Source organism: Scyliorhinus torazame, chromosome 7 (genome assembly GCF_047496885.1).
Source record: "Scyliorhinus torazame isolate Kashiwa2021f chromosome 7, sScyTor2.1, whole genome shotgun sequence".
In the NCBI taxonomy this organism is placed as follows: domain Eukaryota; kingdom Metazoa; phylum Chordata; class Chondrichthyes; order Carcharhiniformes; family Scyliorhinidae; genus Scyliorhinus; species Scyliorhinus torazame.
In genome coordinates this window covers 286,250,490-286,276,227 of record NC_092713.1, presented here as the reverse complement: position 1 = coordinate 286,276,227, position 25,738 = coordinate 286,250,490, and the positions used below count along the sequence as shown (strand labels likewise).

General features: G+C 46.0%; 1 protein-coding gene across 4 annotated transcripts in view; it reads left to right on the top strand.

Annotated features, from left to right (window-relative positions):
• Positions 1-25,738, top strand: part of LOC140427083 (teneurin-2-like) — a 3,867,843-nt gene that overhangs the window by 2,368,345 nt on the left and 1,473,760 nt on the right. Inside the window, exons 1-2 of one of the 4 annotated variants that reach the window (XM_072512583.1) lie at positions 4,412-4,739; positions 21,447-21,526. The exons of 1 other annotated variant lie outside the window; for it this stretch is intronic. The gene's annotated coding sequence lies outside the window, so the exon portion shown is untranslated. Of the gene's footprint in view, positions 1-4,411; positions 4,740-21,446; positions 21,527-25,738 lie in introns of those variants that run through there. 2 more of the 4 variants (XM_072512581.1, XM_072512584.1) reach the window with 2 other exon arrangements.

Genomic DNA, 25,738 nt, shown 5'->3' with positions numbered 1-25,738 from the left:
TTTTGAGGAGCTGCTGGCGTAGGGTGCCCGAAGTGACCCCAAAAACAATCTGGTCCCGAATCATGGAATCGGAGGTGGCCTCGTAACCGCAGGACTGTGCGAGGATACGGAGGTGTGTTAGGAAAGATTGAAAGAGCTCATCCTTACCCTGCAGGCGCTGCTGGAAGAGGTACCTCTCGAAACTCTCATTTACCTCGACGCTGAAGTGTTGCTCGAGTTTGAGAAGGACCGTCTTGTACTTCGTCTTGTCCTCACCTTCCGCGAACACCAGGGAGTTGTAGATGTGGATGGCGTGTTGCCCTGCCGTGGAGAGGAGGAGGGCGATTTTCCTGGCGTCCGAAGCCTTCTCCCTTTCTGTGGCTTCTAGGAAGAACTGGAAGTGCTGTTTAAACAGCTTCCAGTTGACGCCGAGGTTTCCAGCGATTTGGAGTGGCTGCGGTGGGCTGATGGTGTCCATGGCGCAGGATGGCGGATTCCTTAAGATGCGTAGGTAGGACTCACAGTTACTGGGTTCCAATCCAGGTACCATGTTGTGTTGGGTGCTCTGCTACATAGACGAACCAACACGGTTGCGGACGGTACAACTCAGTTTTATAACTAACAATAACAACATCTGTAAACTGGCTACTGTGGTTCGTTCATTACCCTCTAACCTGTGGACCTAGCCCTAATACTATCTTGGAGAAGCACTCAGCACATGGTGAATGTCTGAGTGGCTTGCTGTGAGCTCTGTGCCCTGAGCTGTCTCCTGCTGGAATGAGCGGGAACTGTGGTGTTCCCCGTTTTATAGTGCGTGTGCTTTTGGCTGTGATGTTGTGTGTGTGTTGATTGGTCCGTTGATCTGTCCATCAGTGTGTATGTATGTTTGCACCATGATGTTTATCTGAATATCAGGACACTTACCTCTCTTTCTGGGGGGGGCCTATTACAGGGGTTCCTTTGGGGTGTCCTACTGTTACAGTAGTCCCTAGGAGGGGGTCCCCTTATTACAGGGGCCCCTGTGAGGAATCCCCATACTACAGGGGTCCCTGTGGGGAATTGCCTTATTACAGGGGTCTCTGTGAGGGGTCCCCCTATTAGAGGGGTCCTTGTGGGTGGTCCCCCTTTTACAGGGGCCCTTGTGAGAGGGGCATTGGGGGTCTGGTAGAGGAGGCATGGATAGGCAGTGCATTGTTAGGGGGCCTGGAGTTTGGGTCTCTACCAGTGTGTCCCTGGCATTGTGGACCTCATGGTGCACCAAAGGGGCAACTGTTGTCCCCTTGGCCGAACGAAAGATCCACCACGTCAGAGCCACGCTGCTAAAACCCACAAGTCATCCGCGCTCACATGATTCCTGGCCGCTGGGACCAGAGAATCATGGGAGGCCAGAGCATAGGGTGCCAGGTGCGGCAAATCACTGCAGACGAGTCATGAAGATTCATTTGCATTTTTTACATCGCCCTGCCAGTGCACATCGTGGACTTTGTTCCCATCGCCAGTGAGGGGTTGGAGCATTGTGTTCGGGTCGACGCCCATTGCCGATCTCGATTTTCCTCTGCCGCCCGATTATCTCCCATTGGGGAATGCATTCCAGGCTTTCCGGGAGGGAGAATCCTACTCCTTAGCGGTTCTTATTTATAAATGACATTGATGAATTTGTTCAATTGTAAATTATACATGAAGTTGCATGCCCAAGTAGGATTTTGGAGAAAATGGATCGAATTCAAAAAGATTGACAGTGAGCTACTGGTTGTGGAGATAGATTTAATATTAATAAATAAAGACTAGGAAAAACAGATATCGTTGTCAATGAAAAGTCAGAATTCAGTGACCAAATAGTGGAAGCACCGTCACAGTATATACTGGCAATTTCTCAGACAAATCCAGTATTAATATGTTTAGATGAAAAAGCAACTCTGATGTTCAGAGTTGAAAGGAATGTATAAGAAGATATTTGAAGAATTATGATCCATTGTGCGTTTGAGATACTTGACGAAAATCCATAAAGCAGTTGGAAGAACTGAAAGAGATGAGTCCAGGTTTAAAATATTGAGCTACGAAGAGAAACCAAAGAAGCCAAATCTGTTCTCATTGTAATAAACGATGTGGATTGGACATGTTCCAAGACGTTTTCTGTTTAAATAAAGACGTGGGGATAGAGTTTACACTTTGGGCTCAATTGGCAATCTGGCTTCAAATTGCAGCAAATTTCTACTTGGTCAAAGGAGTGTTTGCTTCTCTTCATATTTCTGCTGAAACTCATTTGTATGTTGCTAAATGTAAAATCTGACATGAACCAGCACTATCAGGCAATGTTTCAGAACATTGTTTTTTAAATAACATTCTTGAAAACATTTATTTATGTATTGAAGAATGGTAGCTTTGTGCAGTTTGATTTATACAGCTGAACATGGATTGCAATGGTTGTGACATATGCCCATAAAACCTATCAGGATTATGGACACTTGTACTTTTGAGAGACAACCTGAAATATGAACAATCACCTTCACTCATTGCACCCCATAGAGTCAGATTTGTGGTTTCTGCATTGTCAGGGACTAGCTTCATGTCTTGTCATGCCTCTGGAAAAACAGCGAAATGTATATGTGTCTGCGCTATGTGAGCTCAACCAACTTCAAATGAAAATACAGATTTTTTTGGCCTGTGGAATATTCCCAAAACATGCCCCAAGCCATATAGGGCCCTGTCATGCTCATGTTGATTCAGCATATTTCTTCCAAACCAGCAAACTCCAGCAGATTAAAAGCTGGAGAACCCTGGCAGGGAGTGACCTTAGTGTATGTGCTGGGATTGCCAGTGACACTGTTTTCCTTGATTAACCATGTCAGAGTGAGTTGATTTATGTTCCCAAGTTTGGGCAGCATGGAAGCACAGTGTTTAGCACTGCTGCCTCACAGCTCCAGGCACTTGGGTTCAATTCCGGCCTCGGGTGACTGTGCCTGGAGTTTGCACCTTCCCCCTGTGTCTGTGTGGGTTTCCTCCGGGTGATCCGGTTTCCTCCCACAGTCCAGAAATGTGCAGGTTAGGTGGATTGGCCAATGCTCATTTTTGCCTAAGTGTCCAAAAGGTTTGGTGGGGTACAGGGATAGGGTGGAGGCATATGCTTAAGTAGGGTGCTCTTTCCAACGACCGGTGCAGACTCGATGGGCCGAATAGTCTCCTTCTGCACTGTAAGTTCTATGATTCTAAGAAGTTACTGCTGCTTTAGCAATGAAAGGTGTGGAATTAGAAGGTCTCCAAAACTGGCATAGGACATAGGTGTGCGGTTAGAGGAGTGTCTCTGGTTGGATCAGAAGACCCAAAGTGGTTCCCAGGCCTTCTTCTTGCCCGTCACAGCTCTCCCAGTAGAACTTGCCAGGCTATCCACTTGGCCTGCACCACCCCCTGCCACGGGTAAAATAGTCACTTGAGGTAATGGCTACTTAAGGAGTGAGTGGCTACCTGAAGCCTTAAAGTCAATGACACTTGAATATACGCTGGAATCTGAATGAACTCAGAGTATGCAGACCAGCAGCTCAATGCTCCAAGCACATTATAATTTCTACAACTCTGTCATAGATACTCAATTTTGTTTCTGAACTGTGATAGTAATTGTACCCTTCTCAGTGCCAGATAACAGAATTATGCTGCAGTGGTGACACCACAATATCCTTTCCCACTCTATTATATGTCATCTCAGCAATACTTTTAGCTAGCCTTAACACTGCACCTGTTTTATACAGGACGTAATGCAGGCAAAAAAATAAAAGAGAACTGGTCATTTGATCTCTGGGAGTTCTGATGATGTCCATAAACCCACTCGAGCTTTGCCCTCATGGTTTATGGCATCAGCTGATCCCCTTGATTAAATTCTAGCTTTAATACTCATTCGGTGATTCTATATTTAACACATACACACAAAGATCTGAGGCTATTTCCTGCTGTACTATTCCTTTAAAAATTGTAGATTCTCTGTCACCTTCATCAGTCAGATTCAGCTTTATTTCCGGAGGGGGGGGGGGATAGTTTTATCCCATCCTATTTGTTGTGCTCGCAGCTAATGCTGGATTGCAGCTGATGGGGAGGAGTTAGTAACCTGGGTTTCCACCTGGTTAAAAATTGCATCTGAAGCGATCTATACCCATCGTGAGGTGCTTCCCACTGTTTATACTGGCAAGTGCTTTGAAATGAGGATTTCAGCAAGACTGCTTTGTCAAAATTTTAGCCGGATTGCATTTTCCTCTCCAGGCACGATACAGCAGTCTGCGAAGGTTACCTTTCCGGACTCACGGGGGTTAATGGCTTTCAATGAAATCTTCAGCAGATCAGAAGAATGTGTTTGATTTCTGTGGAATATTATCACACCACTACTATCAACCTCCCCCTTTCCCTTACACTGCATTGGTACAGCCCAATTTGATATGCATGGGTACCCCTGGCTCTACGCACAGGATTGGATATTATCCTCCATTCAGTCTGTGGCACTGTTTTGGGTTGAATCGAAAGAAGGTTGTATACACTAGCTCGGTCGTCCGTAATGTTTGAGCTCACCTAGTGAGCAACATTTCATGCTGCAACTGGAGCTGACAATACCTCGGGGGTTTCCTTGTTTTTGTCTTAATTATAATTTTGCGAGCTTTCCTTTCAAATATTATATGCAAAGGACTGACCCACTGCAGAAAGCAAAAGTGGACAAACTTTGATTCAGACGTGAAGCTAGGAAATAGAGGAAGCAACTGCTGGTCATGGTGAATGGAATGGTAAGGAATATTAAGACTCTTGTAGAAATTTTGACAGGCGATTCCAGGTGTACAAATGTTTTCCTTTCAAGGCTCTCGCTTTCTGACCGTCATGCCTGATGTGAGGTGGCAATATTGAGTAGAGTGCAAATGTACCAGGGAAGGTGAAACAAGGCAGATTTGTAGAAGGCAAAAAGCTGATAAAAGGGCTTCACTGCTTCTCAGTGTATGATGATGCACTCTAGCTTTGCTATCATTCAGAGAGCATGTGCTGGAATGCAAAAACAGGGAGATCACTGTCACAAATTGTTCGGGCTGCTTTTAATGCTCTAACCGTAGGAGTTTTCAAAATAATGCCATGTTATTTTTGTCGTATATAATATTAATGATTACTGTTTTTGAAAATTCATAATAGGCAATTTCCACTTGCAGCCAGGCTTGTGTTCCCCCTCATTCCTCCTCCTCCTCAATAGTGATTTACAAACCAGTTAGGTCAAGGATTAATTTAACTTGTATGATGTTAACACTTCCTCAAGTCAATATATTGTGTGCTTGATTTGCAATAATCGATCTTCATCGGCTCCTATGTTGCCATTGAGCTGTATGATTTAACCCCAGGGTGCTGAGGAGCTAGCTTTCAGAATACAAAGCCAATCTCCGTTCTTTTGATTCTCCTGTCACTCTTAGAAATCCAGTTCTCTGACTAGTTTTAAAAAAAAGATCTCTCTAAAAGCAATCTGGAGCAATCCAACATGTTGGCTGCCCTGCAAAGTAAACTTTAAATAAAATAATGAGGAATTGTAACCCCTGTTGCAGTCTCTGGTTTTGCTGCAGCCTCATTGCTGCAGTCCTCCGAGGGTTAAAGCAATGATTTTTAAATGAAGCAAGGTATTTATAGTGTAAAGCATGGCTGTAGTAGTAGATCTATGATTGTGAGGACAGAATTTAGATTCAGCAACACAGCTGCCATTCACCTCAAGGTTGCCTCTTAAGGTTATTTTGACCATTTTCCCCAAAGGTATTGGCCATTTTATCAACCCCTAATTACTTGAGAAAATGTGAAGGGGTAAGGGGAGGGTATAAAATTATGTAAGGCACATTCTCCCACTCAATTTCAGTTTCTCTCCTTCATTCTCTTTGAGAAATGTTTTATTATTGATGCAAAGTGCAATGATCAAAATACCTGGTGGTACACTAGCGATCTGACTGGTGATTTGTATTCAAGCACTTTGTCATGACCTGTGCCCTGCTTTTTAAATTTGGTATCAAGAGCTTGAAAATAGACACAGCTATCCATGGTCATCCTATAGAGATCAGTGTAAAGAACTATTGACTTCTGACCAGCTGCTTTCGGTCACTGTGGCACAAGTAATAAGGTACACCTTAACTGGATCCTAAGAGCAACTAAATAATGCACGGTGTACGATCATAGAGTGCTCAAGGGCTAACAAATGATCGCAAAAAATGTTGTTCAATCATAATAACAAGGATTTATTAAAACTCTTAGGAACCTCTGAAGAACATTTTGAATGAAACCAGATTGCGAAGAAGTCTAAAAGGCAAACAAAAGTTTGTTCATGCTCCAGCTAAACAGTCTCCGAGCAGCTGACTGATGAACTGATGGTGTTTTTAATTCTGAATTTAATAATGACCTCCAAGGGTCTGATCAGATCATGCCCTTCCTGTCACATCAGTCACAGTGAGGAATGTCGACATGTCAAGCCTCGGTGACAAGAGATTCTCGTGTCTGTTTGCTTGGCACAATGTTACCAAAAAAGAATAAACAAGTAGAAGCTAAACTAATATTGTATCTCTTGTATAATCAGGTTTCATTTTGCTAATTCGCTTTTTTAAAGCCTCTCAGATTGATACGATAGATGTAGAAATATTTCATAGAATGATAGACTTGCTTTTGGATACTGCCTTTTCTGACCACAGGACATGGAACAGCACTTGCATATAATCAGGTACTTTTGAAGTATAGTCACTGTTTGTAGGAAAGCGCAATAGCTAATTTTCACTTAGCAAGGTCCCACAGATGGCAATCTGATGATCTATTTTAATGATGTCGGTTGAGAAACAAACATTGTCCTGGACACTGGAAGAGCTCCTTTGCTCTTCTTCAGGTGATGCCAACTGAGAGGGCAGACAGAACTGAGACGGTTTAGTGTCTCTTATGAAAGACAATGGGCGTCATTCTCCGCCGGCGGGAGTCTCCGTTTTGCCGGCGCCCGGGGGTTTCCCGATGGCGTGGGGCTGCCCCACAATGGGAAACCCCATTGACCAGCCGGTGTTACGGAGACTCCCGCCGGCCAGTCGGGGCAGAAATGTGGCGGGGCGGGTAGGAGAATTTCGCCCAATATTTCTGACAGCAGGGTGCTCCCTCAACACTGCATTGAAGTATTGACATAGATTATATGCTCATCTTTCTGGGATGGGACTTGAACCCAAGACCTTATGCCTGAGAGATGAGAATGCCAGCACTGAGCCAAGTCTGACAAATGACTTGGGCCTATTAACCACGAACTACCCATAATGTGTACATTGACTGTGTGAATGCTGCATCAAAACTATGTGATACACATATGGTAAGCTGGCAGTACTAAAAGTCTTTTGTAATGCACACTACAGGTCACTTACTTGGTTGCAATATTTTACAACCATGACAATGTTTGTCAATGGCAAGTAGCATTAGGATTAGAGATTTTCTTTTGAGCTGGTGTGAACTACTGGGCAGCACGGTAGCACAGTGGGTAACAATGTTGCTTCGCAACTCCAGGGCCCCAGTTCAATTCCCGGCTTGGGTCACTGTCAGTGTGGAGTCTGCATGTTCTCCCTTTGTCTGCATGGGTTTCCTCCGGGTGCTCCGGTTTCCTCCCACAAGTCCCGAAAGACATGCTGTTAGGTGAATTGGACATTCTGAATTCTCCCTCTGTGTACCCGAACAGGCACCGGAATGTAGTGACTAGGGGCTTTTCACATTAACTTAATTGCAGTGTTAATGTAAGCCGACTTGTGACAATAAGGATTATGATTATTATACTGACCAAAATATTTTCAAAGTTACCTGAAGTTGTGTTAGACCAAGCACATGCGATTTAGTGTGGCAACAGGAGAACTAATTCCATTAATTTAGTTTCAGGTGTAGCATGATTTGCTGTCTGTGCATCATGGATGGCATTGAAAATCCTAAAGCCAGTGGAAACTGGTTTCTGATGGCTTTGAGAATTATCAGGTGACTTGTTGCAAGAAAACACTTAGCCCAATAAAAACTAAAACTTAATAAAGATTATTGATATTATTATTGCAGGATTGCATTTATTACCTGAGGTATACTGGTGCCTGAAGATTGCCATTAGAATATAATTCTTCTGGCACATTTTTGTCCTTTTGTCTTGACAGACAAGTGATCAATAAAATCCAAGGCAGTGTAGACAAAACAAAAAGGTCCATTCATTCCACACATCATGTAAAATTGACATACGGGCACTCCCTAATTTACTCCAGAGAATGGCGAATGACTATAAGGTCAAATGCCCAGAACAAACAAAACCCTGAAATTCCTGTTCCCGTAGAAATTGAGAGAAACACTCAAGTTTGTCATTTGCACTTTACTCATGACCAAACACTTCCCAGAGACATGAACCTATATCAGTGAGGCTCATGAAAATCACCTATTCATCTGCTGATCCAGATTTGCAGAAGGTCAGTGAAATACAGCTGAAGTTCTGGGGTGTCATATTGCTTTGCCACAGTAACACGTGCCAAGGAAGAAGGGAAAGTGGGCACACCCCTGTGCTCACCATTTCAGGTATTCCACTTCAGAGCAGCCCGAAATGGGAGCCAGCCACTTGCTCATCAATAAGGAGAGGAGATGGAAAGAAAACCAACCAAGCAATTCTCATGTGTCTCCTTATGGCTCAGAAAGATGCTTAGGAGCAGGTTGCTTGCCCCACTTGTTCACACTCTTGTGTGTGAATCGTGCATGATATGCGGAGGGAGGCTTGAGAGAAAAGGAACAGAGAAAGTCATGTCCTCAAAATGAAAGTGAGCCAACAACATTTGGTGTTTACTGTACAGACGGAAGAAACAACAGACCATTGGATTCTAATGCAGTAAGTTCAGCCTTGACTGGTTTAATTTTCCATCAGTTATCCACTCCACTTTGTTGTGAATGAATTGCAATGTGTGCCAGGTAAATAAGGTGCTTTTTAGAGCAAGCTTTTTGTCTTCTTATCCCGTTGGAAGATCTTTATTCTGAAATTGTTAGTGTAGTAATGGCTTCAGGATAGACAGCTGCAGGAGGAGATAACTTACAGATCGAAAAGGGTCTTCGGGACTTGAACGTTTGAACCATCTGCATTTTAATACCTCAGTAATTGTGAGGAGTGGTGCCTATTTTTTCCCAATGGTTACACGTGCACACAATGGAACATGAAGTTCAGAGGAACGAAAATGGAAACATCTGTGCTTACACATATTGTAATCACGAATTCACATTTGTAGCATGTCCCAAAGTGCATTAAAATGAATTATTTTCAAAGTGTAATCATTACTGTCATGTAGGAAAATGTGGCAACGAACCTTGGTACAGCAAAGGATCGAATTATATATAAATGACGCGTTGATCTGTTTTTGAGAGCATTGGTCGAGAAACAAACAAAGAACAAAGAACAAAGAAAAGTACAGCACAGGAACAGGCCCTTCGGCCCCCCAAGCCTGCGCTGCCCGTCTAAACTAAAATCTTCGATACTTCCGGGGTCCGTATCCCTCTATTCATGTATTTGTCAAGATGCTCCTTAAACGTCACTATCGTCCCTGCTTCCACCACCTCCTCCGGCAGCGAGTTCCAGGCATCCACTACCCTCTGTGTAAAAAACTTGACTCTTACATCTCCTCTAACCTTGCCCCTCGCACCTTAAACCTATGCCCCCTAGTAATTGACCCCTCTACCCTGGGAAAAACTCTCTGACTATCCACTCTGTCTATGCCCCTCATAGTTTTGTAGACCTCTATCAGGTTGCCCCTCAACCTCCTTTGTTCCAGTGAGAACAAACCGAGTTTATTCAACCTCTCCTCATAGCTAATGCCCTCCATACCAGGCAACATTGTGGTAAATCTCTTCTGCACCCTCTCTAAAGCCTCCACATCCTTCTGGTAGTGTGGCGACCAGAATTGAACACTATACTCCAAGTGTGGCCTAACTAAGGTTCTATTGAGCTGCAACATGACTTGCCAATTTTTATACTCAATGCCCCGGCCAATGAAGGCAAGCATGCCGTATGCCTTCTTGACTACCTTCTCCACCTGTGTTGCCCCTTTCAGCGACCTGTGGACCTGTACACCAAGATCTCTCTGACTGTCAATACTCTTGCGGGTTCTACCATTCACTGGATATTCCCTACCTGGATTAGACCTTCCAAAATGCATTACCTCACATTTGTCCAAATTAAACTCCATCTGCCATCTCGTCACCCAAGTCTCCAAACAATCTAAATCCTGCTGTATCCTCTGACAGTCCCCATCGCTAACCGCAATTCCACCAACCTTTGTGTCAGTCGCAAACTTACTAATCAGACCAGTTGCATTTTCCTCCAAATCATTTATATATACTATGAACAGCAAAGGTCCCAGCACTGATCCCTGCGTAACACCACTAGTCACAGCCCTCCAATCAGAAAAGCATCCTTCCATTGCTAATCTCTGCCTTCTATGACCCAGCCAGTTCTGTATCCATCTTGCCAGCTCACCTCTGATCCTGTGTGACTTCACCTTTTGTACCAGTCTGCCATGAGGGACCTTGTCAAAGGCCTTACTGAAGTCCATATGGACAACATCCACTGCCCTACCTGCATCAATCATCTTTGTGACCTCCTCGAAAATCTCTATCAAGTTAGTGAGACACAACCTCCTCTTCACAAAACCGTGCTGCCTCTCGTTAATACGACCCCTTGCTTCCAAATGGGAGTAGATCCTGTCTCGAAGAATTCTCTCCAGTAATTTCCCTACCACTGAGGTAAGGCTCACTGGCCTGTAGTTCCCTGGATTATCCTTGCTACCCTTCTTAAACAAAGAAACAACATTGGCTATTCTCCAGTCCTCTGGGACATCACCTGAAGACAGTGAGGATCCTAAGATTTCTGTCAAGGCCTCAGCCATTTCTTCTCTTGCCTCCTTCAGTATTCTGGGGTAGATCCCATCAGGCCCTGGGGACTTATCCAACTTAATATTTTTTCAAGACGCCCAACACCTCATCTTTTTGGATCTCAATGTGACCCAGGCTATCTACACACCCTTCTCCAGACTCAACATCCACCAATTCCTTCTCTTCGGTGAATACTGATGCAAAGTATTCATTTAGTACCTGTCCCATTTCCTCTGGCTCCACACATAGATACCCTCCCCTGCCCTTCAGTGGGCCAACCCTTTCCCTGGCTACCCTCTTGCTTTTTATGTACGTGTAAATAGCCTTGGGATTTTCCTTAACCCTATTTGCCAATGACGTTTCGTGACCCCTTTTAGCCCTTCTAGCTCCTTGCTTAAGTTCCTTCCTACTTTCCTTATATTCCACACAGGCTTTGTCTGTTCCCAGCCTTCTAGACCTAACAAATGCCTCCTTTTTCTTTTTGACGAGGCCTACAATATCCGCCTCTCACTCAGGGGGCGATCCCACCTTGGAGAGCTGCAGACTAATCAGATATGCTGGCAGCTCACCAGCCCCTCCAACAACAGCACTGCAGTGGCTGGAAGAGGCACTGCAGGAAGCTGCCTGCCACTAGTCCGAGGAAACGGGGAACAGGTAAGTGGCAAGAGTCCCAGGGCAGGGATGTTGCGGGGGAGGCACGATCTATGTCCCGGGAGATAGGTCACGGTGGGAATGAGGTCTGGAGGTCACAAGGCCTTGAGGGGAGGGTAAGGAGGGTACCCCTCACCTGTCAAAAGGGTGCTTCTGATGGAGGCACGCACTCTGCCCCTTTCCTTCCAAAATTTAGCTATGCTAATTTATGAAGTTTCCTCCCCTGAGCTTTCACCCACCTGCCAACCTTAAAATTAAAGCTGGGTGGGAAAAGGACCTTCAGTGGCCATTAAGTGGCCACTTAATGGCCTGAATTGGGGAAAGGGCAGGCTTACCGCCTGAGGCCCTGCCCGACCCAGCATAAAATTGCTACCAGGTTGGAGCAGGCTGGAACCCGGAGAGAATCCCTCTCCATACAACTATATGCCGACCCACGCCTCAGAGCCCATCGGAGAATGGGGCTTAAATTCTGGCCATGATTAATTAAGATCTGGAATCCACAACCTTCTGATTCAGATGCAGGATTGCTACCAATTGAACCAAGCTGGCTGTTAAAGAACAGATATATCGATCAAAATAGCTCCGACAGCTCAGTTCGTACGTGTAAAATAATTGATTAAATCATATAGGGTTTTCAAAGTTGTGCCTATATTCACTATTTGCTCTTACACATGTGCAGCTCCTGCTGAGTTTGCTGCTTAGCAATCAGCACTGGCAACTTTGGCTGATACTTTAAATATTTTTCTGTGTCCCTACTCTAAACGCATGGAAGCCATTTGCAGCAACCTGATCAGAACTTCCGTTGAAATAAGCTGGGCCAACACACACAAGGAATTAAAATTGGAACTTTCCTGACTTGTTAAGCTCCCCTGCCCCTTGCTCGAAACAAGTATGAACCGTCAGACAAGTTCACCCATTCTTGGTTGGCAAAAAAATGTTAATATTCTGTTTATATCATGTTTCTGTTTGCAACCAGAAGGTGATACAATCAGATGGCGGGAAACATGGCGGCACAGTGGTTAGCACAGCTGCCTCACAGCACTATGGACCCGGGTTGGATTCCGGCCTTGCCTGTGTGGAGTTCGCACGTTCTCCCTGTTTCTGCGTGGGTTTCCTCCGAGTGCTCCGGTTTCCTCCCGCAGTCCAAAGACGTGCAGGTTGGGTGGTTTGGCTATGATCAATTGCCCCTTACTGTCCAGGATTCCGCTGCTGGGCAGTAGCTGGCCACCTCCGCCGCTGCAAAACACGTCGTGGGTGGGGGCAGAAAATCCCGCCCAGAGAAACAGGTGTTGGCCCATCAGCCACTTGAAGCTGTTCCAACAGTCAGCTAGGTCATGGCTTATCTGTATCTTCATTCCATCTGGTCAATCCGGTTTGGAATCTTTTCTTTCCTACATCCAACTAAATATGTGGTTTTTTTCCAGGACGTTCGTTGAACATTAAAAGAACAGTTGCAACCTAAGAACAGTTGTTTTTTTGTCACTGGGCCAGTTAACGATTATGTACAATGAAGCTAACAAAATTAATCAAATGTCACATTAATAAAGGTCAGATGAAGATGGGATGCCTCTGAAAGGTGCTAAAGTGGGAAATGCGATTTATTAATGCGACAAATAATGTTGCTTTGTCTCATTGATAACCCAGTAATCATTTAAGATAGATTTCTGAATCTGTTGAAGGTTGGACGCAGTTTATTAAGTCCTGTTAGTGACAGTTGAATTCATTCAGTTGGTAAAGGTTGCGGGAGAAAAGCAGGAGATTGGTTTTAGCTTTGAAAGAGGACTCTTGAATTTCTATGTGACAGCAGCAATAGAATTGCCAGGACCAAACAAGAACAGCAAAATAGGGGGAACAAATATCTTTCTTCTTTTATAAGGCTCAAGCTGCATTATGATGATTATCCTCTTTCAGTTTAAGCCAACAAAACTAGACATCATATTTGCTGTGGAAGTAAGTTAGGATATTGTCCTTCAAAACAGCAGGAAAATCCACAGAGAATTTTTTGTTATTGTCAGACCGTTCAACATAACAGAAAAGGCATTACAAGTCTGACACAAATAACCAAAGACAGGCCTGGGAAAATAGAACAAAGACAAAGAATGAGGGATGGCTATTACTTGATATAAATATTCATTATGAAACTGTGCATTTTACAGTTTTAAAAACAGCCCAAATCATGCTGTGAGATAATTCCCACCTTCCACATAATCTCTCCTAATTTTGCAGCGTTACCAGATGTTTTCCTTTCTCTTCACTTCTTCTCACGTTCACTCATCGTGTGGCTGAGAATATTGGGGGAATGTAGCCACAAAGTCATTGACAGTATTATTGCTGTAAACAAATGGAGTGTCCCAGGAGTGAGATGGATAACTTTGTACCTCTCTCACAAAGCGCATCCTCATGGTGAAGGAAATATCTGATTTCAAGTGTCAGTCCCAAGTTGATCATATCAGATACTTAAGGGTAAAGGGCTACTGAGCACTCTGTTTCCCTTATTGTGTCTCAGAGACACAAGGCAAGTGTGTACCACCCCTGTGCTTCAGGGATGCCAACCACATGTACAATTTGTGCCCACATTGTGTCTTGAGATTTAAACTGTCCATTGTGCCTCTGTCTCACTGATACAAAGTAAGTGCGCACTGGATGACCCACCTTCTCATTGTACAGTGTGCTTCACATCAAGATTCAGGAAGAATGTACACTATTTGCTCCCTCACTATTGGGCTCAGGATACACAAGGAGGTAAAGTGCATCCCACATTAGACCTCACAGTCAGACATCACGCATGTTGCATTGTGTAACGAGTGAAAGAATTCGACATGTATGGGACACAGCTGTAGGGGGAAGGGGAGGGGCGGCAAACGTGAGATATTCTCACGTCATTTTCGAAAAATGAAAATGACTGTGCAATGTCATTGATTACTGCAAACAAAATCCATCTGGACCAATGAGTGATTTCTGCTCCAGTTTCTTAATCGACTTTTTCACTAAGTATCTATTTCAGAAAATGATGCTTTGAAAGTGCAATAGGCTAAGGGCTTGTGAACATTGCTAGTGCTTGCCATTCTTATTGAAGAGAGCCGGGACACTGTGTGCGGGCTTGGATAGGAAGGACGTTCAGGAAACAAGTTTCTTGAAGTGATGCTCGTACAGCGACCTCTGTCATTTGTCATTGTTGCTGTCAGTCCCTCAAAACGAGGGTGATGTCTTCCAGGCTTCAGAATTGGTGTGCCCTCAGGTGATTTAGCTACCCAATCCTGGAGCCTTAGGTCTTTGGTCAGGGAGGGTAAGAATTGCCATGTGGAAAGGGAGTTCTCGAGCCAGGGTTAAAGTCTGCTCCACCATTCAATGCGATCATGGCTGATTCAAAAAATCAATTTATGGGATTTGGCTGGGCCAGCATTTGTTGCCCATTCCTAACTGACCTTGAGAAGGTGGTGGTGAGCTGCCTTCTTGAACCCGTGCAGTCCATGGGGTGTAGGTACACCCACTGTGCTAATAGGGAGGGAATTCCAGGATTTTGACCCAGTGACAGTGAAGGAACGGTGATATATTTCCAAGTCAGGATGGTGAGTGACTTGGAGGGGAGGGTCCAGATAGTGCTTCCATCTATCTGCTGCTCGTGTACTTCTAGATGGTAGCTGTTGTGTGTTTGGAAGGTGCTGTCTAAGGATTGTTGGGGAGTTCCTGCAATATGTCTTGTAGTTGGTACACACTGCTGCTACTGTGCGTTGATGGTGGGGGGAGTGAATGTTTGTGGAAGGGGTGCCAATAAAACGGCTGCTTTTGTCCTGGATGGTGTCAAGCTTTTTGAGTGTCATTGGAGCTGCACTCATCCAGGCAAATGGGGAGTATTACATCACAGTCCTGACTTGCGCCTTGTAGGTAGTTGACAGGCTTTGGGGAGTCAGGAGGTGAGTTGCTCACCACCGGATTCCTAGTCTCTGACCTGCTCTTGCAGCCACAGTATTTATAAAGCTAGTCCAGTTCAATTTCTGGCCAATGGTAACCCAGGATGTAGATAGTGGGGGACTCAGTGATGATAATGCCATTGAATGTCAAGGGGCGATGGGTTTGACTCTCTCTTATTGGAGATGGAAGAAGGAACTGAGGGCAATATTGCAGATGGTACAAAGATATGCAGAGGGACAGGTAGTGTTCAGGAAGCAGAAGGACTTGGGCAGGCTAGGAGAGTGAGCAAAGAAGTGGCAGATGGAATACAATGTGGAAAAGTGTGAGGTTGTGCAGTTCGGTGGGAAGAATGGAGGCATAGACTATTTTCTAAATGGGAAAAGGCTTATGAACTCAGAAGCACAAAGGGTCTTAGGAGTTCACGTTCAAGATTATCTTCAGTCGGCAGTTAGGAGGGCAAATGCAATGTTAGCATTCATGTCAAGAGGGTTCGAATACAAGAGCAGAGATGTACTTTTGAGGCTGTATAAGGCTCTGGTAAGACCCCCATTTGGAGTATTGTGAGCAGCTTTCGGCCCCGTATCTAAGGAAGGATGTGCTGGCCTTGGAAAGGGTCCAGGGCAGGTTCATTGGAATGATCGCTGGAATGAAGAGCTTGCCATAAGAGGAGCGTTTGATGACTCTGGGTCTGTACTCATTGGATTTTAGAAGGAAGAGGGAGGATCTTATTGCAACTTACAGGATACTGCGAGGCCTAAATTGAGTGGACGTGGAGAGGATATTTCCATGAGTGGGAAAAATTAGAACCTGAGCGCATAACTTCAGACTGAAGGGACGATCTTTAAAACTGAGAATAGGAGGAATTTCTTCAGCCAGAGGGTGGTGAATCTGTGGAATTCTTCGCTGTGAAGACTGTGGAGGCCAAATCACAGAGATAGATAGTTTCTTGATTAATATGGGAATCAGGGGTTCTTGACTAACAGGGGAATCATGGGTTATGGGGAGAAGGCAGGTGAATGGGGATGAGAAACATATCAGCCATGATTGAATGGCGGAGCAGACTTGATGGGATAAATGGGTTAATTCTGCTCTTCTGGCCTATGGGCCGGGATTCTCCGCTATCCGGCGGGGTGGCCGTACCGGCGCCGAGGAGCAGCATGAACCACTCCAGCGTCAGGCCGCCCGGAAGCTGCGGAATCCTCCGCACCTTCAGGGGCTAGGCCGGCAGGGTTGGTGCCGCGCCAGCCAGCGCCGAAGGGCCTCAGCCGGCCAGTGCGAGTTGGCGTATGCGCGGGAGCGCCAACGTGTTCTGGCGTGATCCCAGCGTATGCGCAGGGGGGTTCTTCTCCGCGCCGGTCATGGCGGACCGTTACAGCGGCCGGCGCGGAGGGAAAGAGTGCCCCCACGGCACAGGCCCGCCCGCAGTTCGGTGGGCCCCGATCGCGGGCCAGGCCACCGTGGGGGGCCCCCCAGGGCCAGATCATTCCGCGCCCCCCCCCCCCGAGGACTCCACAGGCCGCCCGCAGAACCAGGTCCCGCCGGTAAGGACCTTGTTTGATTTAAGCCGGCGGGACTGGCCGAAAACGGGCGGCCACTTGGCCCATTGTGCAGCAGAGAATCGCCGGGGGGGGCCACTGCCAATGGCCCCCAACCGGCACAACGCGATTCCCGCCCCCGCTGAAAATCCGGCGGCCGGCATTGGGGCGGGATTCACGCCGGCTCCCGGCGGCGGAGTATCCCGCGCATGGTCTTTATAGTCTTATGGTCATTACCTGGAACTTATGTGACATGCATGTTACTAACTTGTCAGCCCTAGCCTGGATATTGTCCAGGTCTTACTTCATTTGCATCTGGACTGCTTCAGTGCCTGAGGAGTCGTAAATGGCGTTGAACATTAGGTAATCATCATTGAACATCCCCACATCTGACCTTATGTTTGAAAGAAGGTCATTGATGCAGCAGCTGAAAATGGTGGGCCCAGGACACTACCCCGATGAACTCCTACAGGGATATCCCGGGATTGAGATGACTAACTTCCATCAACCACAAACATCTTCCCTCCGTTCTAGGTATGACTCCAACCAGTGGTGAGCTTTTCTACGATTCCCATTGACTCCAGTTTTTCTAGGGCTAGTTGATCAAATGCTGCCTTGATGTCAAGAGCAGTCACTCTCACCTCACCTCGCCTCACCTCGGGAGTTGTTTGAATCAAGGCTGTAATGAGGTCAGGATCTGAGTGACCCTGGCAAAACCCAGACTGAACATCAGTGAGCAGGTTATTGCTAAGTAAGCGCCACTTGATAGCACTGTTGATGACCCAGGCGGCACGGTGACACAGTGGTTAGCACTGCTGCCTCGCAGTGCCAGGGACCCGGGTTCGATTCCGGCCTTGGGTGACTGTGTGGAGTTTGCACATTCCCCATATCTATGTGGGTTTCCGCCAGATGCTCCTGTTTCCTCCCACAATCCAAAGATATGCAGGTTAAGTGGATTGGCTGTGCTAAATTGCCCCTTTGTGTCCAAAGGTTAGGCAGTTATGGCCAAGGTTGGATGCTCTTTCGGAAGGTTGGTGCAGACTCAATGGGCTGTATGGTCACCTTCTGCAGTGCAGAGATTCTTATTGCACCCCTTTCATCACTTTATTGGTGATTGAGAGGAGACCGTAATTGGCCTTGTTGGATTTGTCCTGCTATTTGTGTGCAGCGCAGACCCAGGTTATTTTTCACATTGTCGGGTAGCTGCCAGAACTATAGCTGTATTGAACAGAATGGATAGGGACACGGCAAGTTCTGGAGCACAAGTCTGGAATATTGTCAGGGCCCATAGGCTTTTAAATATCCAATGCTTTCTGATATGATAATCCTCAACTCCACTTTCCCACGTTTTCCCCTAACCCTGATTCCCTTACGGATTAAAAATCTGTCTATTTTAGCCTTGAACATACTGAATGGCCCAGCCCCCACATCCCTTTGAGGTAAAGAATTCCACAAATTCATTACCCTCTGAGAGAAGAAATTTCTCCTCATCTCTGTCTCAAATGGGCAACCCCTTACTCCGAGATTATGCCCTCTGGTCCTAGACTTTCCCACAAGGGGAAAGAAGCAACCTCACCTTTTCAGTGAGGCCTTCAGAGCGTTCTCAAAATATTTTCTCTGCCGCCTTAAGATTGGTTGCCATCATAAGACATGGATGCAGAATTAGGCAAAGAGTACCACATATTCACCACCCTCTGGCTGACAATATTCCTCCTCATCTCAGTTTTAAAGGATCGTCCCTTCAATTGTGAAAAAGATACCTCCTCTAGAAGGCGATTAAATGGCATGCACATGTCCAGACTCACTGGAGCTGAATTTGCATGATTGTGCTTGCAATTCTGGTGGAATTGGCTTCAGTGAGGATGCTGGAGTTTGTTCGCCTGACTTTCCACTTGACTTTGAGTATCCTATAGAGACATTGCTGGTGTCATTCATAGAGATTTTGGAGTAGTTACCTGAGAGAGTGTGTTTGGGGAGCTGAGCATCCAAGTTCACACCAGAGTAGGGAGGTTATCTTCACTGCCTCTATAAATGGAAAGAAGTCAATGGATGGATTGCTATGAATGATGCACGAGACCTTTCCTCCTCTCTTTAATTCAGCAGATTTGTGACCCAGTGGTGAATAATTTCTGTTCTGCAGATCCACATCCATCTCGTAAAAAAGGTTCATATGTATATGAGAATTTTTTTTTTTACAATTTAGTGTTCCCAGTGCAATTGAATAGACGCATTGCATGAAGAAGAGTTCATGGTGCCTGATTCATATCCCTGTATGATTTTCAACAATTTATCTATCACCATTTAATGCAACAAAATGTCCCAAGGTGCTTCTCAGGAGTGTAATAGGACAAGCAGTGACACCAAACCAAAGTAGGAAACCTTCAGACACATGATGAAAAGGAGGGGAGTTTTTAAATCATACTTCGTCATGTCAGTTTGGGCACTTCTTACCCACTTCAGAGGGTGGTTAGTTGTCAATTACATGGCTGCGTTCTGGAATCATGGGCTGAGTTCCCTCAAAAATTGACTGAGTGTGGCATTCTCCAGTCCCCCGACCGCGGGGTTCTTGGCAGCGCACCGTATTCTGGCGGCAGGACGCTACTCCCGCAGCTTGTCAATGGGATTTTCCAGCCAGGAAACCCACAGGTGGGCGTGTGCTGCCAGTGGGAACAGAGAATCCCAACGGCTGCCGAATTCCAGCCTCAGTGTCATTTCAGGTGGGAAAACTGGTGTGAATCGCTTAGTCATTGTTTTGGAGCCAAGGTGAAACCTGCCGGAAAAGTTGTGTGCGGAACCCGAAGACGCTGGCCTCCCTTGATCTCAAAGTGAGAGGGCAGACCACTATCAGCCCCTGCAAGAATCAGTGACATTGGCGCCCTCTCAAAAGGTCACATTTCAGACCCCGCCCCCTTATAGCCAGCATCGGCACCCCCACCCCGAATCATCGGCACCAGCAGTATCCCCCACCAGTTGAGCGACACCCACTATGGAGTCTCAAAATGCACCATCTTCATGCCCCCACTTCTTGAACACCCCCTTTCAGTCCTTTCCCCTTGCCACCCTGGCAGTGCCCCTTGGAACCTGGCAATGCCCCTTGGTAACCCAGGTAGAGCACTGCACTGGCATGTCTCCAACCACTCAGGGGCTTTAATGGCTTCTGAACCCTCATCGCCCGCCCCCCCCCCCCCCCCCCCCCCCCCTACCACCACCCGTGGCATGGATATCATGTCAGCTCTCCGATGATGGAGGTCAGTGGAGAATCCTGGGAGCCAGGAGACAGATTGCGTCGGGTGCCACAGGCTGGGAACATCAATCTCTGTTCAGCACCCAGCATGAACCCTGTTTAGGGGCTCTCCCACTATTCTCCCGGAATAGTGGGATGTGCGCCGGGTGAGTCCAGACCGGCAAAGATGGAAGGTTTCCTCCCTGAAGGATATTGGTAAACCAGATACATTTTTAGAACTATTCAGTATTTAGTTGACCACCATTACTGATGTCAGGGGGTGGAGTTAGTCCTCACGGCGGGGGCTCCACAGACGGCCTGAAAGCGGGAGGCGACCCCGCTTCAGCAGTCTGCAGGACCCAGGTAAGCGATAGTCCATATTACGGATGGCTGCCCACTGCCAAGAGGTGCAGACCATTCAGAGGTTGTCTCAGAAACACAACTGGGTGTGGTGACTACAGCTCAAACTACACGCAGAGTAAGTGGGCACAATCGAAGGTTGGAAGAGTCCACGGCACCAGGGTCAGTCAGCAGGCCCTGGTGATGGTTGAGTGTTAGTGTGGGTAGGCAGTACTGTTGTCTCCGGGCTCAGCCTCTGAGTCAAAGAGTGTCCAAATAGGAAGCGACCCCCAACCGCTACCTCCAAGCCCACTGTGAGTGCCACCAATAACCCCCATCCCCAGTAAAATCCAGCAGCAGCAGGAAGAGGCCTTTAGTGGGTTTAGTTGGCCTTTCGTGCAGGAGGGTCATCTGCTATCTTTCCTGCTGCCGGCAACATACGATTGAGAAGTCTATAGCGACTGAGAAACTCTGGGCTTAATTTTCAAACCGGGATTGGGAAACAGATACCTGGATAATTTGCAGCCCCGGCCCACTGCTGGATCTGAGTCACTCATGCAATGTTATTTTTATTTTATTTTATTTATTTATAAATTTAGAGTACCCAATTCATTTTTTTCAATTAAGGGGCAATTTAGCGTGGCCAATCCACCTACCCTGCACATCTTTGTGGGGCGAAATCCACGCAGTGGGCAAGGGACACCGCTTGCCTTCCTGCACAATTTTATGGATCTCTCCACCTCCATCCCCAGGGACTCCTGCCCCAGATCATTTTCCACATTTATTTAGTTAACTGAATTTTAATTCCCCAGCTGCCGTGATGAGATTTGAACTCATGTCTCCAGATCATTAATTCAAACCTCTAGATTGCAAGTCCGGTGACATTTTCACTAAGCTCCTATTCCTTTAATTTTATATCTTAGGGCCTAGACAGCTGAAGACATATGGCTGCAACTGGTGGAGCAAAGGAAATCAAGGATGGACATGGCCAGGATTGGAGGAGGTTTGTAGGGCTGGAGGAGGTTGCAAAGATAATGATCATTCATTTAACTATGAATGTGTGCCATTGGTTTATTGGAAAATCTAGCTGCAAATACTGTCAGGTAGGAGTGGGAGTGACTTGTATTCTCACACAGGCACACTTGATAAGTGCGCTGCGCATGTGCTGAAAATGCACTCAGTATCTATTGCCTGCCCAAAGAAAATCACGCAAACGTAACCATGTATCTGAATTAACACAAAATTGTTGGTGATCGCGCACCACTTGGGTAAAGAAGTCATTCATGGCTGAGTTGAAAAACAATATCAATTGGCGTTGACTTGATACGTAACGTGTTTTTGAAAGCTATTTATCACATAGGAAGAACAGAGGATCAGAGGATCTTTGGGGTGCATGTCTAAAGATCCCTGAAGGCAACAGGACAGGTAGTTAAGGTGTGTTAAAAAGGCATATTGGACACTTGCCTTTATTAGGGGAGGTATAGAGTATAGGTTATGATGGTGCTGTATAAAACGCTCATTGAGCCACAGTTTTTGTGCAGTTGTGGTCGCCACACTCTAAAAGGATGTGATTGCACAGGAAAGCATGCAGAGGAGATTTACAGGGATGTTTCCTGGGCTGGAGCATTTTAGTTATGGAGAGAGGCTGGTTTGGTTAAGGTTGTTTTCCTTAGAATCCCTACAGTGCAGAAGAAATCTATTCAGCCCATCGAGACTGCACCGATCCTCTGAAAGAGCACTCTACCTAAGCTCACTGCCCTGCCCTATCCCCGTAATCCCATTTAACCTGCACATATTTGAACACTCGGGGACAATTTAGCATGGCTAATCCGCCTAACCTGCACATCTTAGAGCACAGAAGGCTGAGGGGGGGGGACCTGACTGAGGTGTACAATATTATGATGGACATAGATAGGATAGGTAGGAAGAAAACTTTCCACTCAGTAGAGGGATCAATAACCAGGGGGCACAGATTAAGGGCAAGGGGCAGAAGATTTAGAGGGGATTTGAGGAAAATCAAATCACCCAGAGTGTGCTGGGAATCTGGAACTCGCTGCCTGAAAGGGTGGTGGAGGTGGGAACCCTCACAGCATTTAAGAAGCATTTAGATGAGCACTTGAAATGCCATAGCATACAGGGCGACGGACCAAATGCTGGAAAATTTGATTAGAGTAGATAAGTACTTGATGGTTGACGCAGACAAGATGGGCTGAAGGGCCTCTTTTTTTTGTGCTGTAACACTCTATGACTAAGATTAGAAAAGCCAACAGGTTGCAGGGTGTGCAAAGATAAAATACGGGAATATTCTTGTTCTCACTGTACGGACCCTAATCTGTCAGCGCAGATTGTGCACCAGTTGATAGAAAACGTCTGATCTTAATGCCACTGAAATCAGAGTAACTCTGATTAGATTATTCAGCTCCTCAAGCTTGTCCCACCATTCTGTTAGGCCGTGGCCGATCTGCACCTCGACTCCATTCTCTCAATACCCTTGCCTAACAAAGTCCCCCAATCTGAGTCTTAAAAATAAATGTAAATGACTCAGCATCTTTGAGGGAGAATGTTCCAGATTCTCAGTACCTTCAGTGTGGAAAAAATGCCTCCTTGATTTTACTCCTGAGGGCCATGTTCTAATTTTAAGGTTCTGGCTTTTAGTTTACTTTTCCCATCGTGGGAATATGTTTCACTGTATTTATCCCGTCAAATTCCTTTATCTTCTTAATTACCACCATGACATAACCCCTGCTCTCCCCCCCACCCCGCTACTACACCCCCCCCCCCTTGCCCCTTCCCACCCTGTCAACAGTCTAAACTTAAGGGAATTCGAACAAGTTTATGCAACCTCATCTCATGATTTAATTATTTTGGTGAACATAGTATTTGCCCTTCCTGGTTCCAACTTGGATAATCTGGTAATACATCTGAGATTTATTTTGCCACTTTCTTGGTCTACTTGTCTCTACTTCCTGCTCCCATCTGCACATCATAGTATACGTTTATCTGCAAAATGGATTCACGCTCAATTCCTTCAGCCTAGTCATTGATATATTGAGTGCAAGGTTGAGGCATATTTTGTCAATCACCGAATGTTGCCTTTATCTCTACTCCCTGTCTCCTTCCTCACAACCAATGTCAAAAATTACTTACTTCCCTTTTCAGGCACTTTCATTTAATATTCTCAAGTGCCTTTTGGAAGTCCATGTCAGAGAAACTCTGGGTTTGATTTTCGAATCGGGATTGGGAACCCAATGTCTGGATAATTTCTAGCCCCAATCCACTGCTGGATCCGAGTCATTCATGCAATGCTATTTTTAAATGCAAGCACTCTAATTGGGCCGGAGGCTAGTTTGTCATTCAATTAGTGGGTGGCATGGTGACAAAGTGGTTAGCATGGCTGGCTCACAGCACCAGAGACCTGGGTTCGATTCCGACCTTGGATGACTGTCTGCGTGGAGTTTACATATTCTCCCCATGTTTGGGTGGGTCTCTCCCTTGTGCTCCAGTTTCCTACCACAGTCCAAAGATGTGCTGGTTAGATGGATTGGCGCTGCTAAAATTTTCCCTTAGTGTCCAAAGATGTTTGGTGGGGTAATGGGGATAGATAGGGTGGTGTTTCAGAGGGTCCGTGCAGACTTGATGGGCCAAAAAGCCTCCTTCTGTACTGCAGCAATTCTGTGGTTCTGTTCTATTCTATGGTCCTAGTGGCCTCAAGTGCAACTGAGAAGCGTGCACTGCCTGCAGAGCATAAGCAGCAGCCTCAGATGTCAGCGATGATGGTGCTTGCCACTGCCTTGGAGAAGAGAGGCAGCAGAACATTGCAGGGCCAGCAGCCTCACTGAGCGCAAAAGTGGTTAAATGAAAGGTAAAGCACACAATCTGTGCAAGATACCCCAAGCTCTCAAATTTTTTCAAATAAAAAAGTTTCACTTCTGCCCAGTTTGAATCCCATAGCTTCTGAACTAACGTGCAGAAACAATTTGGGTTTAATGATTCCCACTTTGAAAATGTTACTCTCATCCTCCCCAGCTCGTTAACAGGCTCCTCGAGGAGCTGAATGATCCATTAATTGGAGAGGAGTGGATTCCGTGGGGCTGGATTCTTCACCCCACCACGCCACTTTTCTGCCCCGACCCGCCGGCGGGATTCTCCTTACGCCGGCCGGTCAATGGGTTTTCCCATTGTGGGGCAGCCCCATGCTGTCGGGAAACCCCTTGGCATCGGCAAAACGGAGAATCCCGCCGGCGGAGAGTCCCGCCCCTGTTCCCCTCCCCCCCACACTCCCTTAGAAAGCTGCATCAGATTCCAGGGGTGTTGGGACCCAGTGCCACCCTCGGATACAATTGTAAAATCAGGACTACACCTGTTCCTGATGCCACCAGCAATTAAAAATTCCAGTTATTCTAACCCTTGACCAAATCCCCACCTTTTTGTTAAGATTCAGTTCGGGACAAATATTGCTTTGGCAAAGTTTGAGATTCAACACATTTGCTCAGTGAATGAAGCCACAAGCCAGCGATTTAGCCCCGTGCTAACCAGATCCACAGATAAGTAGTTTCTCTCTCTCTCCTTAAATCAGGGGGTATTATTTTCAGTTTTTAAATTAATTTCCTGATTCAGGAGCTGTTGGAAAATTACAACGTGCACATGTAATTTATTCCCGTGGTTCCTTTAATACCCTGAGGTCGAAGCCAACAGGTCATGGATATTTGTATAAATTAAGTCACATTGTTTTTTTCTGTTTTCTATCCATAGAAAATTAGCTGGGTTCTATCAAGTGACGATCTGCTCTACCATATTACCCACTACAGGATGATGGTGAAAATTTGCCTGTTGTGTTTTTTCCAATCCTGTGTTTCAAACTCGGTGAAGAAACAAAATCATGCAACAAAATAGAATAAAATCCTCGGATCCCTTCCTAACAGTATTGTAGGTGCACGTACACCACATGGACTGCAGCGGTTCAAGAAGGCGGCTCACCACCACCTTCTCAAGGGCAATTCGGAATGGGTAACAAATGCTGGTCTTCCCCGCAACACCCAACATCCCATGAAAGAATAAACAAAAAAATAGGTCAAAATTGGAATGAAGTGAATGGAGTAAAGAATTTTAAAAACATTGAATAAAAATTGAAATGAAAATGAGTCAAAGTTTAGAATCACACTCAACTCGAGAACAGGGATGTAATTCGGGAGAATCTGCATAGCAGGCTGAGGAA